A 20031-nucleotide genomic window follows, 5' to 3' on the forward strand; every position below is an offset into this window, starting at 1 on the left:
GGGAGGCAGGGCGGGTAATGAGGAGGATTCGTTTTCTGAGAATCTTCACCTCGGTGGAGGTGGGAGGAAGGGGGAACCACAGTGGTCTGCTTTTTCTGCAGACTCAGCCAACACTTTATAAATGGCACAGGACTGTCATTTCAAGCTGAACCACTACTGGCCCAAATCCAAAGGGACTGGCCAGAAATGAAATCATCTTTGGAAATGCAGCATGATGCAGAGGTTCACTCAGATAGCTAGAGGAGCCAAGCCCAGCTAAGTGTAAGGCCACCTTTTAGACCCGGAAGCAGACCTAGTGGTCTGGTCTCTGCTTACTGCTAGGCGTGCAGAGTCAGGATTGCCCCAAGGCCCTACTCCAGTTCCCTCTCCTCCATTGAGTACTCCCTGACCACTCCAGCCCTCAGCGAGGATTCTAAAGTCTCAGGGCCCTTGGAATTTGTCCTATACCATTTTGTAGTTAATTATAAACAGGCTGATCTTGTGAATAAAATGAGGCTACGGATATGAAAGTTCCTCGTACAGAATCCAGCAAGACTTTGTTTCTCCACCCTGCCACTCCTGGAAAGACAATCCTGGCCAGAACACAGAATTAATGAAGATGAGGCCATTAAGAGAGGTGAGCCAGCCCCTCTTCTCCTCTGTTAGAGCATACAGGCCCTGAAAAGCAATGGTCTTCACTAGATCCAGAAATTGTTGCTGCTATTGAAATAATCCAGATGGTATGAATTACGGCAGAAAGCCTTTCTAAGTTGGCCCATTATTATCCAGATTTGAATATACATGGTATTAGAAGCAGTGTGACCTGAATGTTTGCTGGGGTATTTGAAACACTGGTTTCTGAGGAACACATATGAGTAAATAGGGGGTGGATTATTAACTTACTACATGTATTAAAATCAGAGCCTATTTATTTCAGCAAAATTAAAATATTTTAAAATTATAATAATACATACTTATAAAAATTCATAAGTCACTGAAGTTAATAAAATGTAAAGCAATCTTACTATTAACAGTATGGTTAGCAACCCTCCAGGGAAGGCATGAAGGGGCTGGGACTACAGAGGCAAACATGACTAACAAGGTCCCTGCCTTCAGGGGGCTTACATTCTAGTGGGAGGAGACAGGCCATAAGTAAGCAAACAAGTAGACAAACCAGACATGGGGAGGTTGCTTTACATATGGAAGTGGGATCTGAATGACGAAAAAGAATCCGAGTCTTGAAACCTTCTTGGAAGAGCCTTGCAGCAGAGTGAATGGCAGGTTCAAAGGACCAGAGGAGAAAAAAGGGGGCCACTACGGCTAGCACTTTGCATAACCAAAGTAAGAGTTCTAAGAGGGGTATAGGGGCCAGATCATGCATGCATGACTGGGTAGGAAGTTCAATTTCATGCTAAATACAATGAGAGGCCATGAAAGATTCTTAATTGAAGATGGGGGGTGGAGGGCAGCAGAGAGGATCTGATCTTCATTTTTGAAAAAAACGTAGGGGCAAGAATGGAAGACCGCAGACAGGTTGGAAGAGATTCATTCACACATACACACAAACATAGAGAGTTTAAAATACATGTATACTTTTCCTTCAACTTGTTATTAGGGTGTATTTTTAGAATTCCTCTTTGAAATTATGTTCACAGTCACTTTACTGTCTTAGAAAATCAAACACATCTTGTTTTTTGACCTTTCCCTATCCACCCAAATGCAGTAACTTAGTTGGAAAACACAGGTTTTGGCATTTGAACATGACTCCAGAATGTGTTCATCAGATTTGGCTCTGAATAACTTTTGGATCGTTCCAAAAATCAGATTTTTTCTCAAAGAGAGAATTCCTTTCAAAAATTCAGTGTCTCCTAATGTGATACTTGTGAGCAGCATCATTGGAACATGTATAGAGCCTGCCAAAGTGATTTATTTGGAATGAAAAACATCCATTTGAAGTTATATTCATTTATTCACAAATAATTATTGAGCACCAATCACTAAGTGCCAGGCACTGTTTTAGGCACTGGGCATACATCAGTGAACAATCAGACAAAATCTCTGTCCCTGTTGGGCTTACATTCTAGTAAAGGGAAATGGACTAAACAAATAACAAATGAAAAAAAAGTAAGCTCTGTACTATGGTTGAAGATTACATAAGAGCAAGGTAAGAGATATTTAGGAAGCTGGAGGGGGTTCCAGTTTTAAATAATGTTGTTAGGTTGGGCCTCACAAGAGGGTGACTTTGGTTAGATTTGAAAGGGGAGAGATAAGTAATATAGATTTTAAGAGGAAGAGCATTCAAACAGAGGGAATAGTGCAAAGGTCCTGAGGCAGGAAAGTGCCTGGCAAGAACGAAAAACAGTGGCTAATGGAGAGAGTTGTAGGATATGAGGTCAGATAGGTAAGGAGACGGAGGGCAGGTCATAAGAAACTTGTAGCCACGGAAAGAAATTTGGCTTTAACACTGGCTGGGGGGAACCAAAACAGAAAGTCGTCATGATATGAATTATATTTTTAAAGAATTACTCTGACCACTGTGATATAGACTACAGAGGAGCAAGGTGGAAGTTTTGATGTGTTTTGGAAAACAGCAACACTTGATAGTCACATCCCCTTAATTTTGCTAGAAGGGGGGGAAAGTAGGCACAGTTAAGCATTAAAAAACATTCTAGATTGTGTCTTTCCCCTTAATTTCCTTTACCATAGCAAAGTTCTATTAAGTCCAATTCCTTTACCTCTGGGCCAAAAAGCGTCCTTGGACTATTTTCAGGCTGTAGCCAAACTCTTTATCTTGTCCTGTACATTAGTCAGGATCTTCTTGGCTGCAAGTAACCAAATACCTGACCCCAAATGGCTTAGGTGATAGGCCACTTGCTATCTCATATGTGAGCAGTCTGGAGGTTTGCAGAGCCAGGGTAGGTTAACTTAGCCACTTAGTGACTTCTAGGTTCTGGGTTACCTTTCCTGTATTTTTCTTGCTCATTGTTGCGGGATGTGCCACCACAGCTCCAAACATGTCTTGCTCACTGGAGGATGGCCAAAGCAAGAAGTAAAGAAAAGACTTCTTAGGGGCTCTCAGGGATAAAACCCTTCCCCTGAAGTCCCCTTCCCCCCACTTCCCATTATGTACTCACCAGAATTAGGTCACATGCTTAGCTCCTAAACCAGTCATTGATAAAGGCGGATGAAGTATCAAGACCCATCTAGATCAGTGGCTCTCAAAGTATTAATTGGAGAAAGGGTGGGGGGGGCACAGGGATTTTAGGAGGTGATCCCCAAGACACTTTCAGGGAGTTTGCAAGGTCAAAACTATTGTTATAATACTAAAATGTTATTTGCCTTTTTTTTCTCCCATTCTGAGTGTACAGTGGAGTTTTCCAAAGGCTACCTGAAATAGTGCAATAGATTAAATGCAGCAGATTTGAAGATCCAATTGCCTTCCATTAAGCCAGACACTAAAAGATATTTGCAAATTTTTAAAGTACTATGATTCTTTTTACTATGTTAGGGGGAAATACAGTTATTTTCCATAAAAATTTGCTATTTATGATAAGATGTAATTATTATTATTTTAAAATAAATATTTTTAAATTTCTCAGTTTTAATTTCTAGCATAGTAAATATCAATAGATATAACCCACATAAACAAAAGCTCTTTGGGGCCCTCAAAAATTTTTAGGAGTAGAGCAAAAGATTCTAAAGCACTAGTTTAATCAGACAGCTCTGATTCATCCTTGCGGCTGGGGGCGGAGCCGAACTTCCCGGAGCTCACCTCTGCCTGAGCCAAGCCTTCTTAAAATCCTGCAATGTAAGTGGTTAGGTCACAACAGGGAGTGCCAGACGCTGCGTATCGAATCAACCGATCTCAAAGCTTCTAGCTAATCGGAGAGTGAGCTCTCGCTTTTTGACTGTGAGGAGGTTAAAATGGTCAAAATGAACCTGGAAGTGTTACTTCAAACTGCTTCTTAAGATGGGAAGGGGTGTGGGATTTTGGGGGATGGACAGTTGAAATTTCAAAACCCCTCTCGGGAGCAGGTGTAACCCCCTTTACTCCCATCAGTTGTCTGGGTTAACGATTAAGGTAATTATTGGTAATAACTGGCTTTCCTCCCTACCAGGCTGCGCTAATAGCGTCCTTACAATGAGGGCCCTAACTGGCGATTCGGCTGTCATTCACTTATGCTTAACAGCATCAATCCAGGCCTCCTGATCGCTTAGGCCAAAGGCAAACAGGAGAATTACCTTGGTTTCTGAAGTTGTCGCCATGGCATGTTCATTTTCTCGCCTTGATCTTTCATTCAGGAATGGGGATATGTGTGTGTAAATTGGAAGGGGGCACTCCTCTCTCCCTTGTTCTTCAGTGTTAATATTTCTTGTCCTTCTCTCATACTATTTTGGTTTCAAAGTGCTCTCAGGAACCTCCTTAAAATACCAAACCTGTTTTTCCTTTCTTGAGTAAATTTCTTGGCTTCACTTAAAAAAAATCTATCCAAGTACATCTTGTGTTTATAACTCAACTCATATGCCTGCGATTTCTCCATCTGATCTCTTTCCTTTCTCTGGCCTCTCATCTTCCCTGGAGAATTTTAGCCGGCAGTGGAACAGGGGAGGAGCCTGCATGACCCCGGCTATGGGTGTAGCAGGCATACATTTTCTTTGCGCATATTTTGATCAGTGAGTGTGGGACTTTTTTGCATAAACGTCTAGTTCACAAGTGCCTTTTCTTAGTCTTTCCGCTGTCTTCCGCCTAGGTCCATTTCTTGCCCTAATTTTACATGAACTTTCTCCTTGGCATTCTCGTCTCCCGGCGCTTGAACCTCCCTTCCCCTAGGCCTGACCTAATTCTGGGTGCCGGCTGTTGTTTGGTTTATTTCCCCACTTTTGCAAGCGCACGTGGCTTTTCTGGGCGCTTCACCTTTGATCCTAGGGTGGGTGCTGGGGTTCACTGGGGCTCGGAACACGTGCTTTAAAACAGACACGACTTCCCCACCCCGCCCCCAGCCCCACGAAGCTTTGGGCCCCGAGCTCCGCGGGAGTGAGGAGGGGGTGGGGAGCAGGGCCCGGCAGGGTGAACCACAGGGCGTAACAGGTGCCGCAGCTGCAGCTGCGCCAGCATCCCGCTTGGGCTCTAGGGATAAGGTTTTCTTTTTCTCCGGGTTTTTTTGGAGGTGGGTAGGAGACTCAGGGGCCCCCACCGGACCAATGCAGGCCGCGGTTGTTCATCGCCTAGCAACTGGCGGAGCCAATGGGAGGAGGCTGGCCTGCGGCGCCGAAGACGCGGGGGCGGGGTGGGAACCTTGCAAACCTGCAGAGCCCGGGAGGCTGCAGCGAGGGGAGAGGCGGAGCCCGGCCGGAGGCGGGGAAGGCGGGAGCTGGAGGTGGAGGCGGGGCCGCCGGCCCGGGCGCTGCGTGCCGCGGCGCCTGTGCGGGCCCTCGGGGCTGCGCGAGCAGGTCTAGGACGCTGATCGGTGCGTCTCCGCCGCACCCGGGGGCCGTGACGGTGAGAGCCTCGCCCCGCGCTAGGGATTGTGACGCGCTCGCCCGGGGAGGGGCGACGGCGCCGGCGGGGACTGGGGCCTGGGTCCTGGGGCAGGCGGGCGGGGGGTGGGCGCCGGCGGGGGGCGGGCGGGAGGGCGCGGAGGTGAGCACCGGCACCTGGCGCGGCGCCCCGCTTCTCTGCGGGAGGCTCGGCGCGGCCGTTGGGGCCGTTGGAGGAGGAAGGCGAGCGGTGACCCCCGGCCGCGCCTGGAGGAGGAGGTGGGAGGTAGGTGCCAGCTCGGGGACAGCTCCCGCTGGCGGTCGCAGCGCTAAGCCCCAAATCCTATCGGGGATGGAGAGAGGGTGGCGCTTGGCGTGGGATGACGAGCGACGCGGGGACGTGGGGGAGGAGGGGATGGCCAGTTTGGGGCTGAGGTGTCCGCTTAGCAGAGGCTGCGGGACTCGCGGGCTTGGGGGATTGTTAGCTCGAGCCGCAGGGGACAACCGTTAGAATGAGTTGCTGGTGGCCCGTGGCCACTGCAGAGGAAGAGAACCCCGCCAGCGGTCTAGTTAAAAGACCTGGGGAAGAATTTACATCATCTACAGGCAGGCATGTGTGAGAATATTTTGGTGTAGAATTTTGTGGTAAAGTACAGTAAACTGAATTGTGAGCTCCCCGCTCTCTTTCGAGCCTATGCTGATCGCCCAGTTATGCAAGTCACTTGGGTCCAGGAAATGGAATCTGCTAAATAATTTGTTCTCAGCACGTTTATATAATGTGGGGATCTTTAAGTTATTACCCCATTTCAAGGTCCGTAGTTGTGATTGCCAAGTTACCATTACTTGCAACGGGGATAATAGTTTTTGTTGAATCTGAGACTATTGACATATCCCTTTTCTGGACCCCATAATGGGGTGACGATTAGAAGAGGCACTCCTCCCAAGGGTGGTTCGGTGTAAGAGGGGCTGCCTGGAATTCGAAATTGCTGGGCTCCCCTAACAGTTCAGATTAGAGTCTAGATCTAGAGTTGGCTGTGATTGATGGGAGCCTTGGAATCCTTCATGACTCAGGAGGGATTGGTTTACTGTTTAAGTAGGAGAAAATTCTGGTAGCCTTGATCCTGAACTGAAAAGGTAGGTATGACTTGACACATTTAGGGGACTGAGCAAAATTTGAAAAAATTAGAGATCTGGACAGAGAAAAAAAAAATGCCTTTAAAGTTTAGGTCAAGCTATCTCGAAATTTAGGAGTTTGAGGTAGATTTATGAATTTGGATTCAGTCAGCAAAACTTAATCCATCAAATCTCCTGTCCTAGAGCTATCATAACCTACAGGTCTAGGGAGCTTTGGTTATTCATTCAAATTAAACAAGTAAAAGCTAGTAACTAGTTTGATGCTCTCTTCTGCCTGCTGTCAGTGAAAGTTTCTCAAACAAAATGGTTCTGTGAAGAGAGGATGAGGAACTGATAGTTAAAATGAAGGCTCTTTTGGTGGCTTGCTGGACCTCTTCAGCCAAGTCATTTTATATCCTTCCTTCCCCCATCTGTACAATGAAGATAATAAAGGCCCAGGATTAAGTAACATGGGTGAAGCAGCTTGAAGATAACTGTGAAGAGTTAGTTATTCTAGGATGAAATGTGAAGATCTCCTCCTAACACATTGCGCCTTGTGACAGGACTTGTTAAAGCACATTGCGTTCCAGACGTGCTGAGGCAGTGTATGAGAAAAAGAAAATGTTAACAGTTCAGATGATTTGCCTAAGGCCTCAAGGCTGACACATTATATTCTTGGGCTGTCTGGAAACCTGACATAGCTTCTCTTTGACCAAGCTAGCTGTGACTCAGGTTTTATAAAGGTAAATATTTGAGTGCCTTCAATGTGGTATGCACCTAGAGATAAAAAGATGAAAAAGATGCTGCCCCAGAATTGTGTCATTTTAATTCATTTCACACACTTTAATTGGAGCACTTACAAAGCCTTTTAAGTGATGTTTTTTCATATCTTTTACCAATAGTTGTAAACATGCCTTATTGGTTTGACTGGGTCATAAAGAGGTTTTGGTAGTCTTTGGGTCTCTTTTGTGTGTTTGGTGATGGTGCTCATGATTAGCTGGTGATGAAGTACAAGTTATCTTGAATTCACGAGTTTTGGGGATGAGACAGAATAGAAAAGTGCACCATTCATTATCAGTAGTGGAAAGCTACCTAAAATCTTTACTTTTGATAATTGATCAGTATTATGATCAGTATTATATTGTTCCTGCAGATTTACTGAATTATGCTTCAATGATTTACTCTTTTAATAAACATTTATTAAACACTTACTGAGCCTCTACTTGCCAGATCTGAGGATGAAAAATATCAGTGTTGCCTTGTGGAGTTTGTTTTTAGGAAATGTACAGTATAGTAAGGGAGAGAGCAAAAATGAAAATTGCAAATATGAGAAGGCTTTAAAAAAGAATTTCAGGACTTCCCTGGTGGCGCAGTGGTTAAGAATCCGCATGCCAATGCAGGGGACACGGGTTTGAGCCCTGGTCCGGGAGGATCCCACATGCCGTGGAGCAACTAAGCCCGTGCGCCACAACTACTGAGCCCTTGTGCCACAGCTAGTGAAGCCCGTGCGCCTAGAGTCCGTGCTCCACAACAAGAGAAGCCACCGCAATGAGAAGCCCGCACACTGCAACAAAGAGTAGCCCCTGCTAACTGCACCTAGAGAAAACCCGCGTGCAGCAATGAAGACCCGACACAGCCAAAATAAATAAATAAATTTTTTTTTTAAAGTAATGATGATTAAAAAAAAGAATTTCAGTTGTCTTGATGGAGGAGGAGACGATGAACACATATGTTGCAATGGACCATTGAAGAAGTATAGGTGGTTTGGTAGTTGGGACCAGGTAGAGTGGGTTAAGGTTAAGGTTGGAGAGCAGGGCTATGACCTTTGACTAGTAGGTGATAGGGAATCTTTAAAAGGTTTTATCCAGGGGAATTATATTTGATTTTTACTTCAGAAGGGTATTTCCACCAAAATCAGTAAATTGCGTGGTCCATAGACGATCCAAGTAATATCTGAGGCAGAACAGTCCTACACAGCGATTAAAAACTTTAATAATATGTTATTGAAGCCCCCAGAAACTTCAGAAAAGTAAAAATGATTATTCATACAACCAACCTTTACTGAGAATCTTTCTTTTTATAATTGTGGTATAGTTGACATGTAACGGTGTATTAGTTTCAGGTGTACAACATAATTTGATATTTGTGTATACTGCGAAATGGTTACTGCAGTAAGTCTAGTATCTTCTACTTTTAAGATTGAGAGAATAGAGATACAAAGACAAGATACACTTCCATTTTCAAGTAACTTGCAGTTCAGTAGGAGAAATGACACAGTTGTAATGCAGTGCTGAATCTGAGTGTCATAAGAGACATAAAAATGTCAGGTCTTAGCAATGTATGATTCTGAGATGAGAGAAGACACAAATTCTTTCAAATTGAAAATAAGTTCTTGAATAGATATTAAACTTTGGCCGGTTAAACAGTCAGTACAGTCTTAACTATAACATTTACAGTTCTCATCTATTAACCCTCACTTCACACATTGCCCACCCTCCCTCTTACTCTTTTGTGTGAAATTTTGGGCTTGACTACCATATTGCTAGCTATGAGACCTCAGCAAGTACCGTATCTTCTCTGTGCCTTAGTTGTCTCATTTGTAAATTAGGAATAGTAATACCTACTTCATAGGTTTGCAAGGATTGAATAAGAAAACATGTTAATATCCAGAACGGTGCATGGAAAAACACTTTACATCTTTTGAGCACTTAATATTTCTATTTGACATAAAAATGCTGTAATTGAATAAGACAGGATTTTTTTTTTTTTAAGAGTCACACATGGATCTATCCCTGAGTATCAGGCAAAGCCTCTACATTCAGAAAAGCTAAATATATTCTGTTAAACTCTGCTTCTCGAACAAGTGACCTTTGTTTATTATCTCCTTTTCTTATTTGCTGATCACTTTTCTGAAATCCGATTTCCATTTTTACCCCTCAGCTTTGTCATACAGTCACTAATTACCAAATCCAATGTAATGTTCTATTTAACTCTTGCCCTTTTTATGGCATTTGTTGCTGTTCATCACTTCCTCCTCTTTAAAACTATTTTCCTTGGCTTTCCTAAAACTCCCCCCACCCCTGGATTTTTATCTCCTACATCTAGGTCACCTGCACTCACCTGTTACATGTTGATGTTCTTTAGGGTTCTTTCTGCTGCCCCTCTTTTTCTGTATAGATTCAGCTATCACATGTATGCTGATGACTCCCAAATCTGCCCTGATGTCTTGGTCTCCAGGCCCTAGAGTTTATCTCCATTTGAATGTCTCATAAGGGCATATATAAGCCCAGTGAGTTCTACATGGAGCTCTATAGCTCCACTCACTTAACCAAACCCACTGGTAACCTCAGTCCTCTGTTCTTTTTACCTATGTGACACTGTTAGCTGTCTAGTACCAAAGACAGATTTTTACATGAGAGAATAAATGCTTCCCTTTTGTATACTTGTCACCATGTTTGTCGGCCCAACTTCTGAAGTATTTCATATCCATCCTTCATTGTCCTCATTGTCACTGGCTAAGTTAGCCAGCCAACCCCTGACCATTAATTGCTCTGTGCCATAATATTTTTGGGCCAGACCTGCTGAAAATGGGACCTATTTTGGAAACATAATGTGGGAGGAGATTTCTAGAATAATATTGTTCTAAAAGAATTGAGTTTAATGAGTGGCTAGTAGATATTTGTAACCCGCCATTGCATATACACTCGGCCCTCCACATCCACAGATTCAACCAACCGTGGATTGAATTCAGTCATTTGAATTGAACCCAGATTGGTTGAACCCTTGGCTGTGAAACCTGTGGATAAGGAGGGCTGACTGTATTCATTGTACTGTACTGTCATTTTATATAAGAGACTTGAGCCGCCTCAGATGTTGGTATTCACGGGGGCTCCTGAAACCAATCCGTTTTGGAAACTGAGGGATGACTGTACTTTTTACCAGAGAGTTCGTATTGTTTACGTTATAAAGTAGTTTAGGTTATAGAGGACACAGTCTTGAGTTTGTCAGTCTTTTGCCAGTTGATTTTAATCTGGTTGTTTGTGCTTCCTATCTAAAAGATGGTACCTTCAGCATGATTCTTTCTACAGGTGCCCTCGGAGAAATAGTGGGCTTGGTTCCAGACCACTACAGTTTTGTGAATATTGCAATAAAGTGAGTCACATGAATTTTTTGGTTTCCCAGTGCATATAAAAGTTATGTTTACACTGTATTATAGTCTGTTAAGTATGCAGTAGCATTATGGCTAAAAAACAATGTACATACCTTAATTAAAAAATAGTTTATTGCTAAAAAATGCTAACTATTATCTGAGTCTTCAGTGAATCCTAACCTTTTGCAGTAGTAACATCGAGGATCACTGACTGCAGTTCACCATACAAGTACAATAATAATGAAAAAGTTTGACATATTGCAGGAATTACCAAAATGTGGACAGAGACATGAAGTGAGCAAATACTGTTGTGAAAAATGGTGCAGATAGACTTTTTTGTTGCAGAGTTGCCACAAACCTTCAGTTTGTAAACACAATATCTGCAAAGCACAGTAAAGCAAAGTACAGTAAAATGTGGTATGCTTGTATTCTGTATCCAAGTTTTAGAAATCTCCTCCTATGTAGGATCTAGCATGTAAAAGCAAGAAGGCTTTTTAGAAATCATCAATAAATACAGTCTATCATCAGCTGTGTTATTTTATGATGAGGAGATGGGCTCAGAGAATTTATATCATTTGCTCCAGGCACTTAAAAAAATTTATTTATTTATTTCTGGCTGCATCGGGTCTTCATTGCTGCACATGGGCTTTCTCTAGTTTCTCTAGTTGCGGCGAGCGGGGGCTACTCTCTATTGTGGTGAGCGGGCTTCTAATTGTGGTGGCTTCTCTTGTTGCGGAGCTCAAGCTCTAGGCACACGGGCTTCAGTAGTTGTGGCATGTGGGCTCAGTAGTTGTGGCTCGCAGGCTCAGTAGTTGTGGTTTGGGCGCTCTAGAGCGCGGGCTCAGCAGTTGTGGCACACGGGCTTAGTTGCTCCATGGCACGTGGGATCTTCCTGGACCAGGGATCAACCCGTGTCCCCTGCATTGGCAGGCGGATTCTTAACCACTGTGCCACCAGGGAAGTCCCTCCAGGCACTTTTTGAGTATCAAGAGGAAGCCGGGGTTTTTTAGGCTTTGGAATCAAATACAGACATACCTCTTTTTATTATGCTTCACTTTATTCTGTTTTTTATAAATAGAAGGTTTTGGGCAACCCTGTGTTGTCAGATGATGGTTAACATGGTTTAGCAGTGAAGTATTTTTTAAGTAAGGCATGTACATTGTTTTTTTCAGGCATAATGTTATTGTATATGTAATAAACTACAGTGTAATGTAAACATAACTTTTATATGCAGTGGGAAACCAAAAAATTTGTGTGACTTGCTCTATTGTGGTGATCTGGAACCAAACCACAGTATCTCCAAGGTATGGCTGTACCTAATCTTTATTCTTACCTTGCAGGGAAAACAGCTGGGTTTTCCTTTCTATCTTCCAGGTTTGCAACTGGGTAAGGTATCTAACCTTCCTGAGCTTCATGTTTTTCCATCAGTAAAGTAGTGTTATATTTACTCCTTCCTAGGGCTGTTGTAAGGGTGAGTGACGTGGCTGGTGAATACGTCTGGCAGGTAGTAAAGGCTCAGAGCAGCAGTTCTTCTCTCCTACCAGCTTCACATAATTAGCTAGAACAGAAGTTCTTAATTCCCTGTCCTTGATCCTTGGCAAATCTGTGGATGGCTTCACGGATCCTCTGAAACTGTGGCCAAAACTGCCTGTTTTTGTACTTTTAAGTGGGAGGCTCAGAGGCTTTGAATTCTGTGACCCAAAACAACTTAACCTCTGGGTTGGCTGTAGTCAGGCCTAGAACCCCAGGGCTCTTGATGCCTCATAGCCAGACTGGGTAGAATTTAGAATTTCTTGAAATATTTAAGGGTGTGTGTGTGTGTGTGTGTGTGTGTGTGTGTGTGTGTGTGTGTGTGTGTGTGTGTGTGTGTGTGTGTGTGTGTGTGTGTGTGTGTGTGTGTGTGTGTGTGTGTGTGTGTGTGTGTGTGTGTGTGTGTGTGTGTGTGTGTGTGTGTGTGTGTGATTTCATGGGACTTGAAAATTTGCATTTTTAACAAGTACTCAGGTGCTATTGTTGAGGCCTATAACCAGTGATTGAATTTGGGCTAAATCATTGAAAAAACTGTTACAGATACATGATTACATTATCACAGAACAGATTCATGAATTATGTTTAGTTTCTTTGTTATTTCCATTGCCTTTAGTAAATGTCATTACCTTTTACCTAATTTTGAGAATGAAATACCAATAAATGACAATTGTTTTTTAAATTTTGTTTGGACTTCTTAGCTGACTTTCAACTTTACAAAGTTAGCTTAATGGGCTTTTTTTTTTTTTTTTTCCTTAATCCTCTTTTAAGAATGATTGCTGCAATTCCTACCTCTGCCCTGGAAGAATTTGAAGCTGGTACACTGTCTCTAAATTATCATGCTCTTGATTGATACATCTAATTGCCTTCCTGCTTCTCTAAGCTGGCATCACTCAAGACTCATTTGAAAGCCCTTCTAAGTCACAGCATGGCTAAAGTGTTGATTCTTGTCTGTCATAATATTACAGTAGAATACCTCACACTAATACATCATTGAACTTAGTTGACATTCATTCAGCAAACATTATTGGATTCCATACTGACAGTGGGTCAGTTATGATACCTCACACCAAAGCAGGGTACAGACAATATGCTGACAGGCTTGCTGACCAGGAATGCAGCTTAGGTGGTGGGAGAGAAGTTTCATTACAGTTAGATCTGTACTACAGAGTTAATGCAAAGTGTTCTGGAAGCACAAAGAGAAGGGATGGCAGTTTGGGGAAAGCCTGGCAATTTGGGCTCTATATATTGACTAGGTTTTTCAAAAAATTTTTTGAATTTCTGTAACATTTAATATTTTGTCTGCTTTTATACAGTTCACATTCCAGTTACTCAATTGGAATAATACTATTGAGTTATACTTTAGTCTCAAGGCGAGGTGGTAGAGAGGCAAGAACCTGTGTGTGTGTTGGGTTTGAAAAAGCAGCTCACGTATTGTGTATTCCTTCCTCTCCTACAATAAAGATAGTAGGATGTGTAGTTAAATGTGCTGGACTCTTGTGGTTTGATTCTTGACTTTGTCATATTCTAGCTATGTGACCTTGGGCAAAAAAGCTCTCTGGACCTCAGTTTCCTCATCTGTAGTGGGGCGAAATGATTTGAGTTATTGTGATATTGAATCAGTTAATACGTGTAAAATGCTTTAAATTTACTTGTTTCAAGTAAATCGTTTATGCTTAATTATTCTTAAAATTAGGTAGAATCTCATTTGATAAACGTGGTTGTGAAGACAGTGTGTGTACATTCTGCTATAAAAATGTGAAGAAAATTTTAATATAAATAGCTGTATTCAATTCTCATATTAGGTCCCATGAGAAATGTAAAAATCGTAATTAATAGAACTGAAGATTCTTTAAAGATCATGTAGCTCGACCTCCTGATTTTACAGATGTGGAAACTGAAAACCAAAGAAATCATGGCCTGCTCAAGGTTGCTCAGTGTATGATGGAAGTGGCTGTGGGAACCGTGGTCCCTGGCTCTTGTCTGGGGCTCTTTCAGAGCCTCGTGCAGCTTCCCTGAGGTGGCAGTGCCCTGAAAAAATGAGTTTAATCGGAGAGCCAAGACCAAAACAGATGAAAACATGAGCAGGAAGAAGTCATTGTGTAATGAAATGCCGGATGGTGTGGCGTAGGCTCTAAGAACATAATGTCTCACTTCACCAGCTGCGCTCCTGAAGCAGAGAAACACACTTTAGTAGCTGCTTGAGTCACAGAAGTTGCTAGATTGAGAGCATTCTTTTTTGAAAAGAATGTTAATAGTTATAAATCAAAGTCAGCTTCCCTCTTCTTTCTTCCCACTGTGTTTAGGTTGTAACTGAGCTGGAGGAAGAGTCCGCCTTTGCCAGGCCAGCCAGTACTCTTGTATCTTCACTCTTTGCATCAGTGGGGGGGAAGCCTCCCTGATGGGCTGACTCCCCACAGACATGCTCTGACATGGCCAGGGTCAGTGTGAAGGCTGCAGCACCCTTGCCCACTCGTATGTGTGAACACAGGGCGGGGGCGGGCTAGGTGCTAGAAGTGTGATTGATCGATGGGGGGCGCGTTTATTATTTGTCTACACTGCTATTTCCACTTTTAGAGGGCAGGGGTGCTACTGTCTGGGATGGAGGTGGCAGTGCATCCAAACACATTGTCTTAGTAACTGTGCCTGAATCCACTGCCTCTAGAAGTTTTACAAAATAATAAGTGCCCTAGAACATTCCAGCGGTATAAAGGTGTGCTGTAGAAGAAGTGAAAACGCTGGCCCGCCTCTCACTACGCCCGAACATCCCATTCCCCAGTAACGTCCTTGGGAACAGTTTGTAACCTTTCCACACCTTTCTCCTAAACATATTTAGATAGTTTGATTTAGCAAAAGGTGGTGATCAAACTATTCTTGTTTTTCATCACATTTTTTTTCATGCTATATGTGCAGGTCTGCTTCACTGAGATTGTATCCCTCAGCCCAAAGGGAAACGCATGAAATATTTTGCCGCAATTTGCGTCTTCACACTATTTTGTGCAGTCTTTGCCCAACTGGGAGATACGATCTCATGAGTGGTGGTAGGAGATACTGTTCCTGGGCCTCTCATCCATGAAGCAGCAACACATGATAGTTAAGAGAATGGACTCTGGAGTGTGGGATGGGGAATATCCCCTGGCTCTGCCACTTGCCAGCTACGTGACCTGGGGCAAATTATCTAACCTTTCTGTGCCTCAGTTACCTTATCTCTGCAAAGGAAATGATGTGATAACATGTAGGGTTGTTGTGAAGGTTGCCTTCATGAAGTATGTAAAGCATTTAGAACAGCACCTGGCACGTGTTTGTTAGATCAGCCCCCTAGGTATTCTGTACTTAGTTTTTCACCCCTTACCCCATTAAATACCTATAACTACCCTACAGAGTAGATAGTATCACCCTGTTTTCCAGGTGAGGAAACCAGCTCGGAGAGGATATGACCAGCTCGGTTAGGATACAACCTGTCCGACCCAGGCCTGTGAGGCTCACGTGGTTTGCACTGTGCTCCCCAAACTGTAAATCCTCCTCAGAGCCACAAACTCAGCAAGGGGGCAGATGATTAAAGGGATACCAGATTTTCAGTTTCAGCCATTCAGATATAGATTAAAATTTAATTTATGAAGAAGAATTTATTTCTGTGGAAAAAAATCTGTACTATTATGCCACTCAGATGAAATCATTTGGATTTTAAATTTGTAAAAAGTAGGTTCTAAGAGGTTGAATTTAGTATTTATCTGTCCTGATATGCATAGACGAATGGTTTTGTATTAGATGGCAGAGGTATTTGTAATGGAATTGAAAGCTGTAGTCTCCTTCGGAACAAAATTATAGTAGAAGGTGGTAATTTTTTAAGTAATCATAATGTATTTGGTTTTTGAGAATAATAACATCTATTAAAGTATGCAGCGAACTAAATTCTTAAGTTTTATGACTGAATTTGTAAGGACTAATGTTTAAAGACCAAGTTTTAACAATTTTATTTTCTTAACCCAACAGTTGGGTAACTCTAACTTTGTGAGAGTTTAGCAAAGACTTCAGTTGGTTATTTGTGAAAAATCCTGTGTAATATTTAGAAGTCCAGATGGTATCATGTTACTACCTTCCTGTATAATGAAAAAACTATTATTTTCTGATACTTGATTGAAGTTTGTTTTAGAATTCTGATTAGATAAGCAGTTGTGCCTTCTCAAGTTTGAACCTCAAGTGAACTTGAAAAGAACACTTAAAATAGTGTACTGTATGAGGGAAATTTTGTAATCAAGACATCACTTACGTTTCTGCCAAGCTCTCTTTCCGTGGGTAGGAGTGTTAGGAGAGATTTGGGGGATGATGAAGAGTAGTACTTTTCTCTAAAGGACTCACATCTTGTGCATCTCTTCCATTGCTGTTTCATTTATCCACTTTTGCTTGCTGGAATGAATATGCTAATTTATCATCAGTTATTTACTTGGGTATTTGTTGATTATTCTATTAAGATGCGTGGCGGGTATAGAAATGGAGAATGTGACTAAAGAGTCTAACTAGGAAAGATGAAATAAACTAAGGAGGACCTAGAGAATAGAGTTTAATGGCCTGTGTGGAGGGGATGATGGTGGGTGAGCTGTGCTTTGAAGAAGCGTTAGTTCAGGGGCAGGTGAAAGAAGAAAGCACCTGTGGAGCACACAGGCTGGAGTGAGTGTGCCGTATGTGGGACTCAGTTCATTTTATAAACATCTGCTGAACGCTTGCTGTGTTTCAGGAACTGTTGAATACAAAGATGAATACATTCCCCACCCTGTAGAAGTTCATAAACTAGTTTGGGAGACATCCAGCTATAATAATATGGAGGGAGTTGTTGTAATACTGCATGATATCATTGTCATATACCTGATGGGTTGCTTTTGTAGTGCATGGTATCATTTAGTTATGTTTCAGCAAGAAACATGTAATTATGGAAGGGACTCAGAAATGTAATATATATATGTAAATATATATAAAAACTTATGTTATCTATTGCTGCATAACAAATTACTCCAGAGTTTAGCAGCTTAAAACAACTGGCCTTTATCTCCCAATTTTTGTCCATTGGGAATCTGGGTGCCACTTAGCTGGGTGCCTGTGGCTCAGGGTCTCTCACTAGACTGCCTGTAGGTGTTGACCAAGACTGCAGGCATCTCAAGGCTTGACTGGGGAGGATCTACTTCCAGACTCACTCACCTCGCTCCTGGCCGGCCTCAGGTCCTCACTGGCTGCTGGCTGGAGACATTGGTTCCTTGCCACATCAGCCTTTCATGGGGCTGCTCACAACATGACAGCTGTGACAGCTTGCTTTCCCTGGAAAGAGGGATCTAAGATACAGCGAGTGAGAAATGACCCCAAATGGAAGGCATGCCCTTTTTATAACCTAATTTGGAAGTGAAATCCAAATTAGGTTATTCTGTTTGTTAGAAGCTTTATTCTGTTTGTTAGAAGCTAGTCACGAAATGCAGCCCACACTCAAGGAGCAGAATAACCTAAAGGTGTGTGCAGGAATAACTGGGGGCCATCCTAAAGGCTGCCTGCCCCAAAATTCTATAAGCAGTTAATATATATTGAGCAACCCTGAATCTTTGGGGTAGAAGGAAGAAGAAGAACCAGGCAAGGAACTTTTCTGTTGGAAAAAGAAACATGTATAATTAACCTGAATCACAAATGTTCTTGCTAAAGATCTGTAAGCTTAGTTTTGATGTTGTCTTAATATTTATTCTAGGAATAAATGGTAAAATGAGTTAATTCCACCCTCATTAAACTTTCTGTGGAAGTGATCTCATTTCTGGGAGTTGTTTTTATGCCTTTTTAAAGCAAAGTAATCATAAATGAGAAAAAAGCTATTGTTTGTGGCATAGCAGAGAAGTTTACAAGTGTACCTCAATTTAAGTAGTAGGTAAGGTCCTTTAAGAATTGTGTGTTCTTAGTGGAATCATTTAGAATGAATTATGGGAACTCAGTCTTTTAAAGAACCTTGATGGAAATCTTTTATTATATTCTACTTTTAACATAGCTAGATTAATTGATTGTGTGTATGGTGTTGAAAGGTTGAATGGTAGAGAGAAAGGAAGCACAGTTTTGAAGACTGCGATTTGGGTCCAGGCTTCACAACCAATTAGAAGTGTGACCTCAGGCAATCCTGTTGACTTCCCTGAGCTCAAGTTTACTGTCTGTAATATAAATACATATGAAAGAAAATACTTTGACATGAAGAGTGATAGATTTTTTTTTGAAACTTACTAAAATCTTCATTTTCTTTCAGAAACAGTATAATTATGTTTAAATGTCACACTGCTTCCCAATTTTCTGTCAGGATCCTAACCTAGAAAATGCTACTCGGTAATTCTTAAGTTCAGCATAATCATTTTACTCAGAAAAGACGAGAGTACCCTTGCTTATTTTACACTCAAGTATGTGACGTTGTACTTGGGGCCTATAGCAACATAGAGGCATGCCAAAGTAGTTCTTCAGAAATAGTGAGATAACATTTTTACTGAAGTAATTGCAATTTTACTGAAATTGGTACGATTTTCTGTTATGAAGATTTACTGGAATGTACTTGAGAGAAATACTTGGAACAGGGAAGTTTATTATATGCTTATATACATGTTTTCCACCAGGAAGGAACAAAACTGTGTCTTTCTGATATGTCGAATAGGAGATAAAATTCTTACTTATGGATTACTTTATAGATTTTTTTTCTTTAATTTATTTCAAGATTGTTCCCCTTCAACCTTGGATGAATGAAATGACTTTTACAAGTTGTTTAAATGCTTTAATCTTCAGGTTTTGCTCATAAAGTTCACTCATTGTTTTGGGAATTTGGGCAGCTACTCTAATTAATGGTATATAGAGAGAACTGGGGGTTACAGATTACTTGAACCAAAGCACAATTAACTGTTAACTGTTTTCCTTTCTTCTTCTGTGACAAACCTATAGTAACAGTGCTAGCATAACCAACCTTGTTTTTTACATGACTTGTCGTGGATAATCATGTCCACTATATAATGGTTTGCTATGACCTGATTAATATGTAATAATAATAATTTTTATATAAAATATGGAACTTAATTCCGTGTTCCAGCACCAAGCTTTAATGGAGTCCTCCATGGCTGCTTTTAAAGCTTTCAAGTTGAAAGGGACTTGGGATGGTATTAGATTTATGCAAAGCAGAGATACTTCTGTTATCTTTCTTATTTTGCTTTTGAAATTAATATTGACTTATTTTAATATAACATAATAGTTTGTAACCTTCATCAATGAAATTTTAGCTATGATCGAGCTAGAATAGAATACTTTGCTTAAATTGGTCTCTTGGTTTTGGGATGCATATTGATGAGTCTTAAGTCTCTGTTCTTAGAAAGACTGGTTGGGTAACTTTTCTTTTATCACAAGCCTCATTGTGTGTAATTCGGTGCCTCATTGAACAGAGGAGGATACATAGAAACTTTTTAAATGGTGTGAAATTATATACTCTTCCTAAGTTTTGTTTCATAGCACTTCAGAATGGAGTTTTGGTTTTCACTTTGAGCATTTAACTAGACCTGAATATTTTGCAAGGTGTTTTTGTTTTTGTTTTTTACAGGACAGGGAACAACTTACTGGTGAAACCTGGAGATGCTGGAGAACTAAATTCACAGACTGAGAGTAACTGGCTTAAATTACAGTTTTAAAGTATGGATATGTAGTAGACACATATTGTGTTTAATAATCTTTCTGTATGAGGAGAAAAGGCACTTAGGCACACTGTTGTATTTTCTAGTGATGTCTGTCTCAGGTCT

At 41.6% G+C, this 20031-nt stretch overlaps 1 protein-coding gene across 6 annotated transcripts in view; it reads left to right on the forward strand.

The window, feature by feature from the left end:
* Positions 1-5356: 5356 nt before the first annotated feature.
* The window catches only part of SSX2IP (SSX family member 2 interacting protein), a 38245-nt gene continuing 23570 nt past the window's right edge, over positions 5357-20031 (forward strand). For 2 of the 6 annotated variants that reach the window (XM_060139650.1, XM_060139651.1), the window contains exons 1-2: positions 5461-5479; positions 19836-19897. The gene's annotated coding sequence lies outside the window, so the exon portion shown is untranslated. Of the gene's footprint in view, positions 5480-19835; positions 19898-20031 lie in introns of all 6 variants that reach the window. The other 4 variants (XM_060139647.1, XM_060139649.1, XM_060139646.1 and 1 more) reach the window with 2 other exon arrangements.

Source organism: Lagenorhynchus albirostris, chromosome 2 (assembly GCF_949774975.1).
Source record: "Lagenorhynchus albirostris chromosome 2, mLagAlb1.1, whole genome shotgun sequence".
In the NCBI taxonomy this organism is placed as follows: Eukaryota; Metazoa; Chordata; class Mammalia; order Artiodactyla; family Delphinidae; genus Lagenorhynchus; species Lagenorhynchus albirostris.